The sequence below is a fragment of the Ceratotherium simum genome, chromosome 11, assembly GCF_057802395.1.
Source record: "Ceratotherium simum simum isolate JZ-2026a chromosome 11, ASM5780239v1, whole genome shotgun sequence".
Classification (NCBI taxonomy): domain Eukaryota; kingdom Metazoa; phylum Chordata; class Mammalia; order Perissodactyla; family Rhinocerotidae; genus Ceratotherium; species Ceratotherium simum.
Window position 1 is genome coordinate 48,308,663 of NC_141910.1, and position 15,563 is coordinate 48,324,225.

Genomic DNA, 15,563 nt, shown 5'->3' on the forward strand with positions numbered 1-15,563 from the left:
CAAAACAATACTCAGATGAGCTAAGTGTAAATGAATCAGAAAAGAGGATTATGTTTCCCATAAAAACTCATGAGTTTGAGGATTAGGGGAAGAAAGGAAGGCTGGCAAATGCCAAACTTTTTAAAGCACTTTGAAACCATTAGTCAAACTCAAAATGCAGCCAGGTTCCCTCATCCTTACACTTTACGAGTTTTGTAATTGAAGATCTTTTCCTACATTTGAGATCAGCTACAAATCAAATTTAGTGGCTGCCTGTGATCAGAACCACTTCCATCCATGTTTACTTCCAACTGAGGATTTCATGGAGCCCCTTTTAGTCTTCTAGTTTTGTCAAGAAATTCTTAGAAAGAGAAAGGGAGGGGAGATGGGAAAAGAGAAAGAGGAAGTCAGTAAGTTGTAGATAAAAGGAAGAGAAAGGAGAGTGAGTGCAAGAGAGAGAGATTGAGGAATGGAAAAGAAAAGGAGATGGAGAAAACAGGAAAGAAAGTATAAAGACGAAAAGAGAGAGGATGCAGCAGGAGGAGGGACCGAAAGAGATGGACAGAGGGAAGGAAGAGGGGTGAACTGGAGAAGGGGGAAATGAAGGAGAAATCAATGAATGAGAAGGGAGCAAACAGAGAAGTCGGAGGGGGAAAAGGAAAAAATTAAAAATGAAGTGTAGGGAAAGAAGGATTCTACCCAGAGTGTGAGGGTTGATATTCTCAGGCAGCTCACTAGGATTCTGGCAGCTGTCTCTGAACATTGGCTGGTTCAGACCTGAACATCAGCTTGTCCAGGTTTGGGCTGGAATGAAACCTACGGCCTTAGAAGGTGCTAGCACAGCATGGCTGGCTGGCTGCCCCACACCTCACGCGCAGCGGGAGGAACAGGAAGTCCCATGTTCTCCCACGCAAGCAGGTGGCCAAAGACCGCACCTTCAGCTTGAGACGGCCACAGAGAGGTGCTTCATTTACTCTTCTGGGCCTTGCCCTGCTTCTTTGAACCATTTCATCCAAAAACAGGGATGAAGGAGATTAGAAATGTGTGACCTCCTCCACATTTAACTCAGCTTCCAGGAAAAAAATCACGTGAGGCTTTACAAGCGAAGCATTAAAGCAGAGACTCATCAGATGAAGGTGTCAGTGTGTCTGCCACGCTGTGAGCAAGATGGAGATGGGGCTGATGGGCAGAGAAGAGTGAGGTGCCCCCAGAATTGAGCAACAAGTAGAACCAAGGTTTACCCCAGTTTTTCCCTTCCCTTTAAAGCTTCAAGTTTCAAATTTAAGCATCTTTAGTTGTCATTCAACAGACATTTGTTGAACAACCATAGTGCCCTCAGCTAGCCCACACAGAACCTTACAGTAAAATCAAAACAGACTTCTGCTTCAGGTGGAGAAGTTAAAACAATGCCTGGTTGGATTACAGCCCCGAGTTGCCCCTGGGCCAGCAAGTGCCTTTGTGCTTTGTGCCTGGCCATGGCAATATAGACCCTGTCCGCATGGAGCATGCAGTCTAATAGCTTAAACACACCTGGAACAAATAATTACATATGTGACGAGCATTGAAAAAAGACTGGGGGACTGAGAAAGGAGATTCATAAGAGGAAAAAGGGTCTGGCACATGGGCTGCCTTCCTACAAACTTAGAAGAGCCAACCAATGAACGTAAACTCACTGAAAATAAAGTTTTGTGTACACTAAATTTCCCTTTCTGATTATTCTGCTCCCCTTCTCACTTGCCTCACATGTAATCAAAGATGAGTATCACACAATGGTGGCTGCAGAAGACAATGAAATGCCTCTCTGTCTGAAGCTAACCAAAATCTGTTCATTAATTTAGCTTTCGTTGAGGTTTTTTCATACACATTTATTCAGAATTTTTGAACATTAAACATGAAACTACATAATAATTAAATAGCTATCAATACAATGTTATTTACACTTGTCATGCACACCCTCAAAACCTCATTGAGCCGTTGGCTGGTCAGCATGGAAGAGGGCATAAAGGAAATAAGTTCTTGCTCTCAAGGAGTTTGCATCTTGGAAAATACTTGGATGTACACCAAACTGAGATGCACCTCTACAAAGTAATCTATGAAACACTTGCCTTTTGATCACAAAAGAGCCCCCAATTACTTGCATTTCACTTTGGTATCTCAGTTATAAATACTTGTTGGACCTTCCATTCAGTCGATGGAACTTTTCCTGGTTTCCCTGCTTAAATTTAAGTTCAAAGATGTCCAGACACCTGCAAGGTTGGTTGAGTGCCAGGTGGGCAAGCAAAGTAATGTTCTCTCCACTCAGATGCAGCTTCTTATAAATCTTGATCCAATTTTAAAAGGAACCTCCCGTTTTGCTGCAGGTTCAGTGCTTCCGGGTTTTTGAGTAGCTGGAATTGCTTCTTTATTTAAACTTTAGGACATTAGTAATTGTTATTTCTCTTGTCTACATTAGAATTTTCACCCAATGGCACTAGAATAGGATGCTGCCTGGGTTTAGCAAGATCGTAATTTTTTTTTCCCAAATATTTTCTCTGCCTCCTATCAAATTGGTGAAGATATCATATGGTGAATAAAGCAGCCTAGAAAAAAGAAGAAAACTAGAGACGTTACTATACCCACTCTACATATGCGGTCCTAGCCAGCCTGTCTGGTTTTCTAAGACCCAAGGTCCTGCACAGATTGCCTCCTTCTCACTTTTTCAGCCTCATCTTGGGCTACCCCCCGAACTGTTCCAACTACTGTTGTCCTGTTCCAACCACATTTATCTACCTATTTTTCTTCTTTCTCTTTGAAAGAAAAAAAAAGGCTGGTCAGCTGCTAGTCTGCAGAAACAGGACACTCATATTCCTGTCTCTAGCCTGCCCTCACATCAGTCTCCTGAAACACCCTCATCTCCTCCACTAAGTCCTCCTCCTCCTTCAAGATAGAACTCAAGATCCTTTACTTCCATGAAGCTCTTCAGACCACCCTAAACTACCTAAAACCCCAGTTTACCATATCTTCCTAACTCCTGTAGTATTTATCATCCATCCTAGACAATAAGCACATAATATATGCTTTGTAATAGACATAGAGCATTTCTTGTGGGTGATGTCTTTTTTTCTTCTTGGTCCTAGTAAGATAAACCAGAATTAAGGCAAGTCGTGTTAATAATAGTGGAGGTTTGGTTACGATGTAGTGACTTGTCGTTAGCTGTTCGCAGGCAGGGTTCTGCTGAGCAGTGGGGTTTGCCCAAATTTTCCCCCAACCTAAATTAAGTTGCTTTAACTCAATCAAGCAATGGCCCTATTTGGAAAAAAAAGTTTTCTACCTCTGAATTAATGGTTTGGAAAGTTCTGTACAAAGAATTTCGTAATATTTGTGTCTGAAAACTGTTATGTTGCCAGAATTATATCATTAAAATAGTCAATGCTTTTATAACATCTCTTTTTTGTTGCCTTTCAAATTACCCGATTATTGGAGACCAGGACATACTCTGAGAATGCAACTAGTAAAAAGCTACATAATATGGATGAACTGAGCAATATACAAAGTAACTCACACCACCGAAGGAACAACAGCTATACAAGGAGAGGCCTGGCTTTCTAAACAGTGAGGGGAGACCAGTAAAACCAGCACAGTGTCTGTGATTCCTCCAGGTTTCCAGGTTTTAAAGCCCAGGCTACTGCAGAGAGGGATCAGGTTACATCTGCCAGCTGGGCAAGAACTTTCCACTTAACCCTTTCCAATCCATGACCTGGATGTTACACTTCCATTTCAATTACTAGTAAGAGCATCTTCCTTCTATTTCCCCCTGTTTTCTTCCCTACATACAAGTAACTGGCCAAAGCCCCAGGTGAAGCTGCCTGTGCCCACACTGACTTCCATACCTCCACCTCATCCCTGGAGGCCTGTGTTGAGAGCAGAGGCCTTTGTCATATCCCCAATGCCTAACACAGTGTGCCAGTCAGAGTAAACGTTTGTGTTTGTTGAGTGAATGACTTTGTCCCTCTGGATGGCTAATTGCAGCCGGTGGACCGCAATAGAAAGCCTTCCAACTATCTTTTTTTCACCATGAGCACAGACCTTGCCCAAAATCCTTAAGTTGTCAGGTGTCAGGAGATTGGTTCATTCATTCATTCACTGATTCATTCATTCATTCACTAGCCATTTTTGAGGGCCAATTGTTTTTTAGTTAATTAAGAAAGGGAAAAGGATTTTAGAAATTTTTGCTTAGGGATCTAATATTCCTGCCTAGATCCAAAGATTCTCAATGAAAGTTGGGGAAATTATCTTTAGAAGGCATAGGATAAAGAGATGGATAGGTGGAATCTCTTCCTACAGTCCTCTTGCAGCTAACGGCTAGAAAATTATTGGCAAAAAATCTATATGAGCACATATAACAGCATCTGTAGAATGTAATTCCACAATCCTGGATATTTACGTGTCAGGAAGGAGTAGAATGTACGGTTAAGAGCACAAACTTTGGTGTCAAACAACGTGAGATCAGTTCCTAGTTCTGCTTCTAAGTCTGGAAGTAAACTTGGGGTCATTGGCCCTTGTTCTGCATGAATCTAAGAAGCAGCTGGCTGGGCATTAAGGAACTAAACTCTTGAATCCCCCTTGAAGAATCACTCTTATGAGGGAATATTTTTGAGTTCCTCATTGCTGTCCTGGGAACCACTTCTCAGCTGGAGGCAGTTGGAAATAGATAATCTCAGCCTTAGATTCTAAGGGATCTTTCAAGGCTGCCATTTTATTTTATCACTTTATGGTTCAGAACAAAGAATAATTTCTTAGTGATCATGAAGTGTTTCCTGGTAGCCAGCTCAGCCTCTACACATTTACTGCCCTAACTCTTCCAGTAGCCATTTCTGGAAAAATGAAACTTCCTCCAGGGGTTTTAAAGTCAAGATCCCCCAAATAGTGGAGTCTCTTATGTTATTCACTTGGTGGAGGGAGGTCATAGGGTCACTAGTTCGGGTGTCCCTGCCTGCAGAGGGCAGAATCAGGCTGGGAGGGGATTAAGAGCAGAGATGGAAGAGGAGACTCAATGTTACAGAGGATGGTGGGAGGAAAGGAAGGGAAGAGAATCCTTCATATTAATCCACTGAGCACTTGGAAAGGCCCATAAATGGCATGGGAGGGTTCTGCACCTGCCTTCACAGAAGGGGGCCACTCTATAGGCATTTGCCTTTGTAACCAAAAACGGCACTCTGTGATTTAATAAACTATGTACCTCTCTAAGCTTCTATTTTCTTATCTACAAAATGGGAACAATACCTAACACAGGGTTCAGCAAATTTTTTCTGAAAAGGACCAGATATTAAATATTTTCAACTTTGCAGGCCATACGGTCTCTGTCTCAACTACTCAACTTTGTCAGTGTAGCATGAAAGTAGCATAGACAATACAGAAAGGAATGGGCATGGGCAGATTTGGTCTGCAGGCCATAGCTTGCCATCCCCTGGTCTAATCCCCTCGTCTAATACATGGGGTTTTGTGAGGATTCAGTGAGCTAATCCAAGCAACATATTTTAGTACAGCATATGGCAGGTCAGTGCTCAATAAATATTAGCTATTATCATTGCTTAGATTTTAGACTCTGTATCTAAAATGTGTATGTGCTACCTGTGCTCACTTTAGTGAGTAAGGTAGTCCTCAGTGTTCCTCAGGCGATATTTCCACCCCATCCCCCTTCATGGGCACAAGGTGGTGTCACAGCTTAGTTTCTCTGAGAAGAAGCCTGAGATGGAGTTTAGTGTACAGGATGTTTATTAAGGCGTGTCCTTGGAAGCAACCCTGTGGAAAGGAGGAGAAGGAAGAGAGATTGGGCAGAGGCAGAAGTCAAGTTGCCCAACAACAGACTGAGCCAAACCCACAGGAATCTCTGGAGCTAAAATGGCCATCAGAATTGTTCCACATTGGGTCAAAATGGCTGGGCCGTCGTACACCCACCTGGAGCAGTCATTGGATGTGGCCTACCCTGGGAAGATAGTGGCCTTGGGTGAGGTGGCTCTGCAGCTCAGGCACTCCTGGAAGGGTTGACAGGTGAAGCTTGTCTACTGGCAGCACACACAGCAACTGGGGCGACAAGGATTGGGAGTGGAAGATGTGACCAATTCTGACCATGAATTGTGCACAGAAATGACATGTGTCACTTGCAGACCAAGCTTTAATTGTTGCTTCAAGACCTTCCAGAGCTCCTTTCCTCTGTAGTGACCTGCAATTTCAAGATGGTGGCTGCTCCATCAGCCTGGGTCCCAGAAGGACAACAGTGAACAGAGTCTCCTGTCAACCTGTAATGGAAACGTAATGTGAGCAGACTTAAGTCCGAATTCCTTAAAGCCACTGAGATTTTGGATTGTTTGTTGCTGCAATATAGTTAGCTTTCCGATATGAATCCTCAGTAGCAGGTGAGGAGGCTACACTGGACGTATTCGAATGTTTTGAAGTGGAGAAGACAACATGATAATCTTACAAAATCAGGGAACTGGTTTGAAACCATCATCATCGTCACCAATATCATCATCATCGCTAACACTAGCATTTACACAAATTTGCTAATTTAATGTTCATAACAACCTCTGTATGACACAGGTATTATTATTATCCTCATTTTAGAGATGAGGAAACTCATGCTTATACAGGTTCATTAACTTGCACAAGGCCAGGGATATGCAAACTATAACCCACAGGCCAAATCCAGCTCACTGCCCATTTTTGTAAATAAAGTTTTATTGGAACACAACCCCCATTCATTACATAGTATGTAATTCTGGCTACTTTCATGATACTGTGGTGAAGGTGAGTAGTTGCATATGGCCCGCAAAGCTGAAAATACTTACCATCTGGCCCTTTACAGAAAAAGTTTGCCCACTCTTTCCCCCTCCCCACTCTACACAAGGCCTGGTTCCAAACCCAGGTTGCCTGACTTCAGAGACACCACTCATAATTCAGATATAAGTAAACACTAGGTAGGCTTGGAGCCTGTAGGGACATTATAAAACTTTCCTATTCCCATTATCCTAACTGTACATTTTTTAATTTAAGATTTTCATGACATTTATTTCCAGCAATATGACAGACTCCATATCCTGAAAATCCTCCCCTAAAAAACACCTATAAAATGCTGGATAAAATAAATAGCTGACTTGGCAAGAAATTAAGGTAAATCCTCAGAGGCTAAAAAAGGAAGTAGAAGCCAGAATCCACAATGAGCGTAGTAAATTATCAGTCAAGCAGGCAGCGGCCCCTGAAGGACATTTGCCAGTTAGGGGGCAAGGGGAGGGGACAGAAGGCAGTAGATTGTCAGCATAGAGACTTTAGAATAAGTCCCCAAAGGCCCACATGTCCACTGAAAGAATGGACTTGAAAGTATTTGCCCTGCAAAGGAAGACAGCAAAGAAAATTTTCTGTCTCAGCTTTGATTTTGGTTGGAAGAAAAAAAAGTCCGTCTTCCCAACCAGAGGTAATAACCACAAACCAGCCTCAAGCCTGGGTTCAAATTCACTCTATTTGCCTATTCTGAAACTATTTTAAGCCAAAGAAACTAATTTAAAATAGTCCTGGATTGTAGCTCCCCAGGCACTTGGCAAAGTAAACACAAACAGAGGAATATTCTCTCAATTAAGTCTCAAAAAATTCTCACAGATAATGCCCCAACAAAAATGAGCTCACAATAAAAAAATCACAAGACCACTCACAGAGCAAGACATGAGGAGACAGAGTGAGCAGAAGGATCAAGCAGCAGAATCAGGCGAACAAGGTCTTTAGATGTTAGAATTATCACATGTAGCAGAGCTTGGCAAACTTTTTCTCTATAGGGCCGGGGGGTATATATTTTAGGCTTTGCAAGCTATACAGCCTTTATCAGAAAGACTCAACTTTGACATTCTAAAGTAAAAGCAGACACAGGCAGTATGTAAATTAATGGGCTTAGCTGTGTTCTAATCAACCTTTATTTACAAAAATAGGGAGTATGCCAGATTTGGGTGGCAGGCCATAATTTATAAAATAAGCATGTTTTCAATATTTAAAGAAATTAATATATGAGCAAGGAGTAAAATGCTATCCTAAATGTCTGGGCAGATTCTTAACTTCTGGAAGTAAAAGGTGTAGCTGAAATTTTGAGATTCAACATATGAGTTAACTAACAGATTAGAACAACTGAAAAACATAATTAGTAAATTGAAAGTTGTATATAACAAAATTACTTAGAATATAGTACAGAGAGACAAAGAGGAAGAAATTATGAAAGAGAGGTTAACAGACATGGAAGTTTGAGTGAGAAGTTCTTTTTTTTTTTTTTTTTTTTTTATTTATTTATTTTCCCCCAAAGCCCCAGTAGATAGTTGTATGTCATAGCTGCACATCCTTCTAGTTGCTGTATGTGGGACGCGGCCTCAGCATGGCCAGAGAAGCAGTGCATTGGTGCGCACCCGGGATCCGAACCCAGGCCGCCAGCAGCGGAGCGCGCGCACTTAACCGCTAAGCCACGGGGTCAGCCCTGAGTGAGAAGTTCTAACATTCATCTAATCAGAGTTCCAGAAGGAACAAGTAGAAAGAATGGGAGAGAGAAACTATTCAAGAATTTCCCTTATATGATCCTTATGTTTAGGAAGTACAAAATATTCCAAAAATATTTACACCCAGACTCATCCTAGTGAAATTGAAAAACATTAAAGACAAATCAAATAGCTTAAAAACAGCCCCCCAAAAAGAGAGCTTACCTGCTTGATATCTGATTTCTTATGAATAACAGACACCAAACTACTGTAAGGTAATGTCTTCAAACTGCTGAAAGAAAATAATTGTCAATCTATAATTGCATATCTAGCAAAATTCTTGTTTAAAGAATGAGGGTGAAATAGAGATTTTTTAAAATTTATTTATTTATTTTGATGAGGAAGATGAGCACTGAGCTAACATCTGTTGCCAATCCTCCTCTTTTTGCTGAGGAAGATTGGCTCTGGGCTAACATCCGTGCCCATCTTCCTCTACTTTATATGTGGGATGCCTGCCACAGCATGGCTTGATAAGCAGTGCATTGGTCCACGTCTGGAATCCGAACCTGCGAACACCAGGCCACTGAAGCGGAGCACACAAACTTAACCACCATGCCACCAGGCCGGCCCCTAAAGATGTTTTTAGATGAACAAAAGCTAAGATAATTTATTATCCACAGACCCCAAGTAAAGGAACATCTTAAACGTATATACTTGAGGAAGAAGGAAAAAGACCACAGAAGGGAGATATGGGATGTAAGAAGGATGGTAACCAAGTGAGCAAAAAAAATGGTAATCACATGGATAAATCTATATAAACATGAATACTAATAACAACATCTCATTTGTAAAGTTAAAAAAAATTAAGGGGGGGTACATGGTAAAATAGAGGTAATATTCTGTTTCTTAAAATAGTAGGTACAGAAGTGTTCATGACAGTGTATGTGCATGCTGTACACTCCTTTCTATGTATGATACATTTAGTAAAACATTTTTAATAGACATAAAATATTGGACAATAATAGCGTATAAGCTGGAAAGAGTTAAAGCACTCTAAGTTTTAGGAAGAGGGTAAATATAATCAATAACTCACACCACTAAAAAATTAGAAATAGAATCTATAAGTTCCAAACTCCTGGAGGAGAAAATAAATGAAATAAGAATTTCAAAGGACAAATGTAAGCATGAAAAAGATAGTAAAAATAAATCCAAATATATCAAGATCACAAAAAATAGACTTAAACTTACCAGTTAAAAGTTCTTTTTTGGGGGCCGGCCCCGTGGCTTAGCAGTTAAGTGCACGCACTCCGCTACTAGTGGCCCGGGTTTGGATCCCTGGCGCGCACCGACGCACTGCTTCTCTGGCCATGCTGAGGCCGCGTCCCACATACAGCAACTAGAAGGATGTGCAACTATGACATACAGCTATCTACTGGGGCTTTGGGGAAAAAAAGGAGGAGGATTGGCAATAGATGTTAGCTCGGAGCCAGTCTTCCTCAGCAAAAAGAGGAGGATTAGCATGGATGTTAGCTCAGGGCCGGTCAACCTCAGCAAAAAGAGGAGGATTAGCAGGGATGTTAGCTCAGGGCTGATCTTCCTCACAAAAAAAAAAAAGTGCTTTTTTTTTTTTTTTCAATCCAGCTATATTCTTCTTATGAGACACACTTAGAACAGAAGCACACCAGATATTCAAGAGTGAAATCATTGAAAAAGCTCTATAAGGCCAAAGAATTTTTCCAGCAAACAAAAATAACTTTCTGTTTGCTTTCTGGAGTAGCCTTTGAATCTTTATACAAAGTGATATGTTATAACAAAACAAAGAGAAGAATTACATGTGAAGAGAGAAGTGAGAAAAGGCCTGATTTAAAATTAATATTCTCTGACAAACCTAAAAATATGAAAAAATAGTTCCATCAGTGCTATACCTGTGGAATTCAAGCAAGCATCGGTAGAAACCTGGCTTTAACAGTGAGTCAAAAATAAAAGCAATTTATCATTACTCCAATTTGGATCAAATTTCTTGACTTAAAAATGGAGTTTACAAAATAATCAGATAACATTTCAAAATAACTTGCATTTTGAGACAGAGGATGGCATAATTACTTTTTATTGTATTAATATCACTGAAATTTACAAGACATTCATTTAAATGTAAAGATTCTGGGGGAAAATATATAATAAATGATTTTGAAGTGAGAATGGATTTAAAGGGTAGTCAGGGACAAAAATTTAGGTATAAAGGTGGATAATTGCTGCATTAAAAGAGAGAAAGATTATAAAGAACCTAAATGAATAACATAGGAATGGTTAAAGTGTGAAGCTTATGTAGAATGAAATGTTTTTATAGCTATTTTAGTGACATGGGGAAATATCCATGATATAATTAGGTAGTAAACAAAATAATATACAAAACTGTAAATACAAAATGATCTAAACATATTTACATTAGTAAAATGTGTCTAGAAACAGGATTGGGAGGAAAAACAGCAGAATATTAACAGTGATGGGGAAATGAATATTTTATATTTTCCACTTTATACTCTATTTCCCCAGTTTTTTACAATGAGTACTTTTATGATCAGATAACAGAATAACTTTTATTTTACATCTTCAATATTTGGTTAGTTTATATGCATTATGGTTCAGAATCCCCGTGAATGAAAAAGTACGGGAAAAATGAATTCTGGAAAGAGAAAACATGGCAAGCCTTTAAGAGAATGTTCTAAGAGACAGGAAAACTGCTGTATTTCTAATTAGTAGTAACTTGATATAAAGTAACTTCCTCACTTCAAGTTTCAAGAATGTGCAACAAAGCCACGCCCAGAGGTTGCTATGACTACAGAGGTAAACCTGATTAGGCTGGCATTCACTCTGCTTCCCAGGTGAGGCAGGAGAAAGAATGTGGGCTCTGGAAACAGACAAATCCCTCTCTGTACCTCTGCCTTCTGTCCTCCCCGACCTGTCCCTCTTCCCTCCCTCAGTTCTCCCGTTTGCCTCACTTCTCCCGTTCCTCCTCACTTCTTAGCCTCCAGTGCAGTCAATACTACCAGACCCTCCTCTTCCTTATTCTCCTCCTTTCTGGGCCTCCATTGGGTGCTGCATTTTTCTCAGCACCTCCCTCACAGAAGCTCTGGAAGGCAGAATTTGCTTCCCACTGGGCTCTTAATGCCCAGGACCTGCCCATGGTAGGTGCCCAATAAATATTTGTTGACCAAATGAATGAAAGAATGCAATGAATGGAGGCACTTCCTCGGTCTCTTTTGTGGGTTCCTCGTCTTCTGCTCACCCTTAAATATGGATATTTTCCAAGATTCCATGCTCAATTGCTTTTTCTTTTCCTTCTATACTTTCCCCTGGATGATTTCTCTCCCCTTTGCTTTAGCTGACACTCATGAAAATGAGCCCAACTTTTCAACTCTACCTCACCTTCTTTTCCTCATCTGTATTTCCAACTGCTTTCAGTCGGACCTACAGACACTCCTTATTCGCATCCATAACTCATCATTTTCTTCCCATTCTTCCTCCTAAGAGCTCCAACTCAGTGAATATCACTACCATTCCCTCAACATTCTGGATGGAAGCTCACAGGGGCCTTTTACTCTTCTCTAACCTTCCCTAATGAGCACTGCCGCTCTCTGGAATTGCCTCTCTCCTTTCTAGTCAGTCCATTCCCACTGCCTCTGTTCCACTTCTCACCGAGATCATCACCAAACCCTGAGGAGTTTCCTTACTTTGAATCTGCACTTCCCATGGCTGCTGGATTTATTTTCTAAACCACAGAACTCATCATGTTCCCATCTTGCTCAAAAACTCCTGATGTTTCCCATTGCCTTCAGAATAAAACCCAAGCACACAAGGCTCCTCTCAGTCTGATCTGGTCTCTTTCCTGCTTTATTTCTCATCACCCGTCCCCATAGCCACCACTCTGCCATTCTCAATCTCTCTCTTCCTCTCTCTCTTTCTGCCTCACCAGGCTTCTGGCTGGTCAGCTCTCCCTTCACGCTGTCACCTTGGTGACTGCTGACATTTCTCTATCCAGCTGGCTGCTGTTCTCCCACTACTCCGCCTCTCAAATTGCTCTGCCTCCTCCAAAGCCCCGTATCAAGTGTCACCTCCTCTGAGAAGCCTTTGCCCAAACCTTCAGTCAGGATTAAGGGCGCTCTCTTCTGTGGTCAGATCGCATCCTGATTATGCCTCCATTAGAGCACAGCTCAAGGTTGTCACTGCAAGTGGGTGGACAGAGGGAGACAGTGAGGTGCTCTGGAGAAACTGAGCATAGGGATGTAAGGTTTCCCTCCTAGAGTGAGCCCATCAAGACAACACATAATGGAAAAGAACAAAGAGCCTGCTAGGCTCATAGGAACCACGCTTTTTACTAACAACAGCTGTAGCTTTTAGCCAATGATATTAACGTAGCTGTGGAAAGGCTATGTTAACAGAAGTAGGGGCTGTCACAGAGTGGTGGGCTCCAAAGAAGCACTGCCTGGCATTTCCCAACCTTTTCCAGGGAAGGATGATGCTAATGAGGGGACATTCGATTCCAGACACTGACGTGATATTGCCCGGCAAGTGACAGGGCTAGTTTCCTCTGTTGGTCTCACCTTGACCTGAACTAACTATCCCCGGGGTGGGTGTGGGGGGCTTCCTGTGGTCTAGTCACACTTATCAGGAAACCTCGTGAGAACCAGCCACACTTGGGTAAGTGCCACAGTATGTAGAAAGGGCGGCCCCCTAGAAATCATTCCAGTTCCTGAAAGGGCTATCCCACACCATATGCTTGTTTTAACCTGTACATCAGTCTTTGATTTTGGCGTCTGTCAGTCTATCACGAACTCTGTTGTCATGTCCAGGTGAAGTTACAAAGTCCAATTTCTGGGGCTGCAAGGTTGAGGCCTGGTCCACCAATCATGGTAATACCTCTGGGAGGCAGCCAGCCAGCCAGCCAGCCAGCCAGCCAGCCGTCCCCTCTCAACACCATGGCCACCCACAGCCATGAATTAGTTAACTGTGCAAGGCTGTGTCTCTCCTACAAGATGCAAGGTTGACAAAACTTTTCTGTAGAGGGTCATACAGTCAATATTTTAGGTTTTATGGGCCATAAGGTCTCTGTCACAACTGCTCAACTTTGCTCTTATAGTGGGTGCTAAAGCAGCCATAGACAATATGTAAATGAATGGGTGTGCCTAGATTCCAATGAAATATTATTTACAAAAATAGGTGGTAAGCCAGATTCGGCCCACAGGCCATAGTTTGCCACGCCTCCCAGGAGAATGTGAGTTTTTTTTTTTTAATTGAGATATAATTGACATATAACGTTATATTAGTTTCAAGTGTACAACATAATGATTCAATACTTGTATATATTGTGAAATGATCACTACAATAAGTCTAATTAACATCCATCACTCACATAGTTATACATTTTTTTCTTGTGATGAGAACTTTTAAGATCCTCTCTTAGCAATTTTAAATATATAATACAGTATTATTAACTATAGTCACCATGCTGTACATTATATCCCATAACTTATCTGAAGTTTGTACCTTTTGATGCTCTTCACCCATTTCGCCCACACAGACTGTGGGTTCTTGAGGGCAGCGATGTGTGGTTCCTCTTTGGATGCACCCATGCACGCCTAGCACATATTACACGCTCACTGGGTCTGTAGAATGGGGCTGAATGCCTTCCTCTTATATCACCCACAGGCCTTTGCACAGTAGTGATCGTGGTGAATGCAGAACTGTGCTATCGGAAGGAATCCTCGAGGTGCCTCCTCTTCAGTGAAGAGGTCCTTCGATAGTATCCTTGACTTGTGACTTCTAGTTAATATACTCCTGTGATGCCTCTGCTTTAGTGCAATAATCGTTTTACCCACCTGATGGCTGTTGGGGACTGTGTGATGAACTGGAAGAATGACATTCTCTCTTGTGTTTCCTGCCTTCCAAGAGCTACTCGGTAAATAGCTGCCGTACAATGGATACTTCTGAGGCAGAGAAGACAAATTATCTACTACAAGCACACAGTTGCCCTTCAGTGGCTGTAAACCCAGCTGCGATGCCACCTGCCTTCTGCTGATTGGGATGTAGGCTGCAGCTTGTGACTAAAGTGGATGAATGGCTCCCCTCACACTTTGGCTTCTCCCCAACCTGCAGCCTGGAGCCTGGCAAGGCTGGAGGCTCAAAGGCGGCTGGGTGTGTTCTTTCTGGTGCTCACATTCACCCTGGAGCAGGCCTTAGAATGTGGGAGCTGGGAAGAGAGACCCTCTTTGGATTGCAAGCTCTTGAAGAGCAGAAACCAAGAGTTATTCATCTTTGAATCTTGAATGGATAGAAGAATGCTTGGGACATGGCAAGTGCTCAATAAAACTCCCATGGATTGCTCAGGAAACATTTCTGTATCCCGGTTACCTGCTGTCTCCGACCTGCGTCTGGCCTCGGCAGGGCCTCCAGTGATACCCTAACAGGGGGCTTCACCGGATTTCCTGAAAGTCATCCGTAATACCAGTCCCTCACTCTTCTACAGCACTATAAAATTTGCAAAGTGCTTTCATATGGCCTTTCTCTCTTTTAATCCACACTGAAACCCAATAAGGTACAGGAATCTCAAATGTCCCCAGGCCTCACCAACTTGTGAGGTCCCATTAAAATGAAGGCTTTGCCTGTAGGACTGTAAGCCCTCAACAGCCACCTGATCCTCCCCACCCCGACCCCTAAAATCTCCCCCACGACTTCTGGGTGTCCTAGACTCTGTCTCAGATTAGTTCGTGAACAAGTCTGCAACACCCCTCTGCTCTTCTTTCCTCAAAGTCGTACGCCCATGGCCCACGAGCCATTTGAGAGCAGCACTTTGCTGCTGGTGTTTGCCCTGAGCCCTTAGAGTGCCACAGATTTGGGGTGGAATGGGGAACAGTCATTCTACTCCATCTTCGGGCAGGACTTTATCACCTAGGCCCCAAGGCTCTGCTCCACTCCAACCCCACTCCGTAAGGCTGAGTGTGAGGGTCAAGAACAGGGAAACTGATACCCAGGATGGGGGATGAGGGCACAGGACACAGATGCCATACTGACCTTCATTGTCCTCTTGTCACCTCTTGGCCT